Raw genomic sequence first — 7,929 nt, forward strand, 5'->3', positions numbered from 1 at the left:
TCTCGCGCTGCCCCCCACCCCCAATGGAGCCAAGACAAATGAGACCCTCAACTAAGAAAAGTTAACTCCATATGTGTCCTTTATCCTGATAACTACGGGGCTCGTGACACTTGCTGCATCGAACCAATGCAGGTTTGAAGGACAAGAGAGTGCAACTGGTTCTGCACGAACCAAATAGACCAGGTTGTTCGGTAAACCAAGTCTACGGTACCTCCGTTCAACTGGGAGCACCTTGCATCTATGTTTTACGGAAAATTACATTACCGAAGCGAGGTGAGTCCATTACACACACACATACATACACGCACACATACACACGCATATGTATATACAGGTGTGTATGTGTGTGTGTGTGTCTATGCATTTGTCCGTTTACCCCTTGACAATCGGTGTTGGCTTGTTTTCGTTCCCGTCATCTAGCGGTTCGGCAATAGCGTATGCACTATCAGGAATCAGAGAGTTCAGGAAGCCATGCATATTTCCCAGGCTGCATGTCTTATGGAACATACCAAGGAGAATATTCTTGTCGCGCCCGGACTTTCTTGTAGAATATTGATGCTGTGCCATCCCATTAATCATTTATGAAATGCAACCATGGAGGTTTTGCCGACCATACAACCTCACTTGTAGCAGGCTGGGAGAATTCGACACTATTCTAGATGTAGCATGCTTAGACTGGGTCTTCGCCGGGTATCAAGACTATAGCTCCGTTAAAATGACAAGATGAAAGGAAAGGTGTGTAGGAAAAGACAACCAATGTTGCACACCGTCCGCGGATATTTGCATAAATGCACATGAGCAGACATACTGAACTATCTGCGCAGGTGTATTGGAAGTAGAGGGCAGCTTGGCATTTGGAACTCGTCATTTGCACAAGAAGTGAAAGAAAAGACAGTGCAACCTGGCTAGACGAAAACTACGACGAAGCACAAAAGCATCAAAACCTATATACTTTTCTACTCTTGGCACAAGGTCTTAAATTTTGAGGGAGGAGGCCAATCGGTTAGATCGACCCCAGTACGCAACTGGTGCCTAATTTATCGACGCCGAAAGGATGGAAGGCAAAGTCGACCTCGGTGGAACTTGAACTCAGAACGTAAAGACAGAAGAAATACTGCTTAGCATTTCGCCCGGCGCATGAAAAGACATATTCCACTTTTAAATACCCCGAGATCCTAAACCTAAGCTGTAATATATAAGGACTCATTTGTCAACTTTACTCGATATTTCAAAGATAGCTTCCACTTAATCCAATTATGAGTGAGACTAGTAATCCTGCATATACCCTCATCCCTTCTCTTATTCACTTGAAGGTCCGGGCGTATCAGAGCTCAATCAGATTAACCGGTTCCAGTTTTCCAGGCTCCACGACTGACAATGGAACGCAAATGATCAGTTACGCCGCATTTTCCCAGGGTTTCCCTCAGCAACTCTACAAATTCCTACCTCTCAAAGCTAGGATTCATCTCCTGCTGCTAGTTGTAGATGACATTTATCAGAAAAACTGACACGGTAGTCCATCCAAAAGATGGCGAGCTGGCAGGAACGTTAGCCGTATTTCGTCTGCCGTTACGTTCTGAGTTCAAATTCCGCCGAGGTCGACTTTGCCTTTCATCCTTTCGGGGTCGATAAATTAAGTACCACTTACGCACTGGGGTCGATGTAATCGACTTAATCCGTTTGTCTGTCCTTGATTGTCCTCTCTGTGTTTAGCCCCTTGTGGGTAATTAAGAAACAGGTAGTCCATCCAGACCTGACTATTTACCTCCCACGCAACGACTCACCGCTGACTGAACCTTAGTTGTTATTATCTCCGACTCACAACAGCAATCTTCGGAGAGCTGCACCAAGCTATCAACGTTGCTACAAAAGTCCGCAATCGTTCCCGATTCGCTGCTCCTAGCAGAAAACTGAACAAAGAACCAATGGAATGCCTCACGCATCCGCTTGGAATAATTAGAATGATGTAGCATACACCCGTCATGGTCTTTCAAACATAGATTTGTAGTATCGGTACTGCATAACGTCAGTGCTGCTAATCATAGGCCCTGTGAAATATCTACTTCTACCGTACTGTACAGATAATAAGCATTAGGTCTGTGTAGCCGGCTGGTTGGACACTCACAATATTACGTCTCCGATCAAACAAATACTCCGTCTAGATACAATGTATATGTTTTTTTTTTCTCTAGTTTCAGCTCAGAGCTGTGGCGATGCTGATGCACCGCCGTTTTCGCCGTTTTGCTACATTGTTATTACTGAGAGCCTCCTCTAATATATGGCACTTGGTGAAGCATGGAGTTTGATATAGCTACCCTCATTTGCACCTCTTGCCGTGAGGTAGGTTCATCTGGGACTCTCGACAGTAAGAGGTCCAGCTTTGATTTATAAACCCCTACATCTATTTTGAGCAAGTTCCTCAGACTCTTTGGGAGAATATTAAAAAGCTGTGTTACCTTGAAACCCAGGTTGTTGCAAATACTGGTCCTGAAGCGTGATGGCATTGCTGGGACCTTTGGCACTATACAGTGTCGTCTCGTTCTGACATTGGTGTACTTTCAATACCAAGATTTGGCACAATTACTTGCAGGATCTTCCAAATATATATTACTGCATACCTCTCCCGTCTTCTCTCCAGAGTGTAGAGTCTTAATTGTTTCAACCTTTCCGTTCACACTAGCTCTTTCAGGAAATCTGTTCGATAAGTGTCAGATAGTTGGAACTGCTTGAGCTGGTTTGCAGGGCTTTTAGATTCCATCTCTTCTCAGCTAGCGCCACACTTAAAATATCACTGTAAAACCTCTCACTTGCAACGAGGAGCACTAACTTCCTTAGATTGCTTTTAGATGCACCAATCTGTTTATAAGCAGCAATTAAATTGATTGCACCGCCCTTACTAACACTTATGTAGCACTCATTCATTTTTACCTACGACACCCTTTCTCATTTCCATCCGTAAGTGAATCTGGTTCGAAACAGATCAAATGCCTTCAGCTAGAGGTCTTATGTCCAGCTCCAGCCGGATTCCTGACTAATTCTTGAAGTGGTAGATTTTGTCTCGCTGATCTGCCCGTGTTCTACGATAATTGATTGGATGATTGTACGAAGCGATACAGTCAAGTGATATAGTCGTCGTCACACATTAATCCCTATAGAAAATATTCTTCAGAAGATGGCATTCAACAGGGACGTTTACTATCATTGACAGCCTCCAGTCTCCCACATCTTTGGTATAAACATCCAGATCTATCATAAATGTCCTGACCATATCCCTTGCCAAATGGTATCATATAATATAAAGGCGGCGAGCTGGCAGAAACGTTAGCACGCCGGGCGAAATGCTTAGCGGTTTTTCGTCTGCCGTTACGTTCTGAGTTCATATTCCGCCGAGGTCGACTTTGCCTTTCATCCTTTCGGGGTCGATTAAATAAGTACCAGTTACGCACTGGGGTCGATATAATCGACTTAATCCGTTTGTCTGTCCTTGTTTGTCCCCTCTGTGTTTAGCCCCTTGTGGGTAGTAAAGAAATAGGTATATAATCCTTTTAGATCTTTTTGCATTGGTGTTGGATTTTCTACGGGTGTATTTTTGTGGTTGACGCACCTGTAGAATATAAAGTGTCTTGGTTTCACTTTACGTGATATTTCCGCAGCTCCAGCGTGTCTGCAGCGACGAGACACGCCTTGCGATCTCGTCTAAAAGCTTTCTTTTCGATGGGGTCGTGTATAATCCAGAACCGCATAGATATTCGCTGTTCGCAAACTGTTTACGCTAGTTGCGTCAGTAAAACCAATACCACCAGTGTTGATGGTAGCTGACATAGTTATATTCGCCTCTCGTACTGTTGATGTTAGAAATGGTAAACGTGTTGCTAACTCTGTTGTTTTAGCTGTTGCTGCAGTTACTACTGTTTCTCTCCTCTTCCCACAACTCTCACCGTTCTTCTTATTCTTCCTTCATACCACCGTTCTTACTTTCATCATTGCTGCTGGGCACAATACCAAAGTTAATCTCGCTGCTGTTGTTCTTGAAGCTCTTCTGCAGGTTGCTGCAGTTGTTATTTTTCTTAATTCTGCAAATATCCCTTTTCTCCTTAATAATAACTCTAAGAGTGGAGATTGTTGTTATGGTGGTGGTGGTTGGCATGGCGGCAGAGGGTGGGAAACAGTGGTGGGAGAAAACATTCCTTGTGAAAGCAACGCAGGGAATTTTCGGTAACAGAATCCTTCTCACTTGTTAAATCCCTTCTTTCTTTCCACTTCAATATCGTCGCTGTGTTTATGTTCGAAACATTTTCCAAGAAATTTTCTCTAAAAATTTAGCCCCAAGGGGTTGCAAACAAGAGAAGCAACAAAAATATATTTAACGAAAATTCTCAAAACAGCAAACAAGCAGCAAATTGTCTTCGTCTAATAGAACTCAAAGTAATGCGTCTAACTTGGACAGAAACCAAGTATAATACCAATAAAACTAATGTATTATGATGATAATAATAATAATAATAATAAACATAATAATAATAATAATAATAATAATAATAATGATAATAATAATAATAATAATAATAATAATAATAATAATAATAATAATAATAATAATAATAATAATAATAATAATAATAATAATGATAATAATAATAATAATAACAATAGCAATAAAAATGATGATGAGGATGATGAAGAAATGATGCAGATTATTCCTTTTATTTGCCACAGGGCGTCGAATGAGTGGGACATTGCAAGGTCAGGTTAAAATGTTTAGGTTTACATAAAAAAACGTTAAAAGGAGAAAAAGAGAAATGAAATAAAAAGTATAAATAATATACGAAATATGTCAATTTATGGATGATGCTGTCCTCCTGACCTAAACGAGGACTTTCAACAAGGACTTAACAAGGAACCCACGAGCTGTCATCCAAGTCTTGTTTTCCAATCTACAGGCGCATGCTCACAGTACTTCCATTTCCCTTAACCATTTTCGCTGCAGTCAGCTACCTTTTGAGAAACTCATTGGAGAGGTGCATTTCTCTCTTCATTCACCTTTACTTTCCTTCACGACAGAAACTTGAAAGAAGGTGATGAGAGCTTAATTCTTTCAGCCTCGTCCAAAACACAATTTCTTTAACCAAAGCCATCAGAGAAAGAAACATTGCCTGCCAAGTCTTGTTAAAGGATGTTGGTAGTGGCAATAGGGTGATCTTCCCGAAGGACTTGACCAATACCCGGGTTCATCTCACACGAAACTACGGCTATTTGGCTTAACTTTGCAAGTCTTCATTATTTGGACACTGCCCGACGTGAGTGCGCGCAGTCTAGTTTCATCTTTCTGTGCGCATCTCAGACAGAATTGCCTGTAGGGTTTAGCTCGAATCTGTTGCACCGCTCAGTAGCAATGCCAGGTCAAGGATACTAGAAGGTTTCCCTAATAGTCCCAGAACTGAAAGTCATCCCTAACAGACCAGCCAGTTCCCCCTCGCTACTTTTTTGAGCTTCCCCGAGAACCTCACCAGTCTAACTCATCACTAGTTCCCTAATTTTTGCAAAAGTGGAAATTCCATCGGTTGTCTTGTTTGAATGGTAGACAGCAATAAGCACTTAACAATACATCAGATGCCAACTGCTCATTGCAATACTGACCAGTGAGAACGCTAGAGCCATTTTAGACATTTGGGTCTTTCAATGGTGGGTGCCCACAGCTAGCCACATGTTCGTTCAAGAATTGGAAGTTTCTTATACAGGGATAACTGAATAAATCGTTAACTGATCACTTTTACCAATATCAGAGACGTTGAGTGTTCATCAGAGCATATGGTTAGCTAAGAATACTCGCCGTTGAAACGGTTTTAAAAAATAAGGTTCTGGTGCACTCGCTGGCAGCTGTTGGAACGATATTTATATTTTTTATAACGGAGGATGTCCATAAGTTATGTCATCGTAGGATAAAAACTAATTAACTAGCCTATCGACAGTGTGCATACATTGAATATGATACATAGCTATTTCATATTATATGTTGTTGACGACCACAGTGCAGCAGGATATACCAGGTTGTCATGGAGTTTATTACAACATCACGATATCAGTTTAAATTCTAGTAGATATTCATTATCTGTAACTCCTTCCTTTCCCATTAATTATAATCTTTTTATCACCAAATGTCACTTTTTAGATATTGAAGATCGCATCTTCTGATTCGCTTTTAATACAATGCTATTTTTATTTTCCTGGTTTCTCTCTTTCTTGCAATTCTTAAGCATTTATGGAAGAAGTTGAGTTGGCGCTAGAAACCAATAAGAAACAAAATGTATGAACTCAGCTCATAAGTCGCTTCACTTTCATATCATATCTTATGGCAATGGAGTGGGCAGATCTGTTTCTGAAATATAAGATTAATCACTGCTTTAAACACCTCGGACAAAATTTTTCTGAGGAATAATGCATACGAATAAAAATATTCGACAATGAAGGGCTTCCTGAAAGGGTTCCTTTATAATGTAGTACTTTAGTTGTTGTATTTAGGAATGGTCATTTTGCCAGTTTAGCCAATAAAAACACACGCACAAAATTGGCTAAACTGGCGAAATGACCATTCCTAAATACAACAATATATGTTTCAACACACGATTTCGCATCAAGAATCTTGCAAAAGAAATATATAAACGTAGTACTTTAGGTTCCCTTATAATGTGGCACTTTAACAAAGATATCTTGTATGCGTTTTCAGTACGCTTGAAACCAATATATATACTCTTTACTGTTTTACTTGTTGCAGTCATGCGACGGTGACCATGCTGGAGCACCGCCTTTAGTCGAGCAAATAGACCCCAGGACTTATTCATCGTAAGCCTAGTACTTATTCTATCGGTCTCTGTTGCCGAACCGCTAAGTTACGGGGATGTAAACACACCAGCATCGGTTATCAAGCGATGTTGGGGGAACAAACACAGACACATGAACATATACACACACATACACACACACACACACACACACACATACATACATATATATATATATATATATATATATATATATATATATATATATATATTCTAAAAGACTCCGCCGGTTACGACGACGAGGTCCCAGCTGATACGATCAACGGAACAGCTTGCTCGTGAAATTAACGCGCAAATGGCTGAGCATTCCACAGACACGTGTACCCTTAACGTAGTTCTCGGGGATAATCAGCGTGACACAGAGAGTGACAAGGCTGACCCTTTGAAATACAAGTACAACTCATTTTTGCCAGCTGAGTGGACTGGAGCAACGTGAAATAAAGTGTCTTGCTCAAGGACACAACGCGTCGCCGGGAATCGAACTCACAACCTTACGATCATGAGCCGAATGCCCTAACCACTAAGCCACGCGCCCTCACATATATATACATACATACATATATACGACGGACCTCTTCCAGTTTCCGTCTACCAAATCCACTCATAAGGCTTGTGTGTATGTATGTATTTATATGTGCAGATTTGTATGTTTTGCTTTATGTATGTATTCTCATGCATATAGTTGCATATCTAGACATGCTCATATATATTTAAATGTTAAACTTCTGGAAAGTTTTACAGATTTTTACAGTTCCAGTGATGGATTAGATCTGTAGTCTTCGAATTAGCTTTCTTCTTTCTGGTTTTGAAAAGCCCAATTTCTCGAGAATGGTATTCAGGCAGTGCGTTACATATCCCATGGTCCCAATTTTACATTTGAGATATTGACAGAATGGAGTTTAAATTCCATTCTGTCAACACCTCAAATGTAAAATTGTTCCCTGGAAGACGGAGGCTGTTATTATCCGGTGATGGAATCGAGTTATAATCATTATTTTGGATCACCAAATTCTCAGAAACAGCTGTTGAGCTCGTAAAACTCTCACTCAACCCCTTTAATGCCTGATATCTTTTATATTCTGTGAAAATC

Source organism: Octopus sinensis, linkage group LG4 (assembly GCF_006345805.1).
Source record: "Octopus sinensis linkage group LG4, ASM634580v1, whole genome shotgun sequence".
NCBI lineage: Eukaryota > Metazoa > Mollusca > Cephalopoda > Octopoda > Octopodidae > Octopus > Octopus sinensis.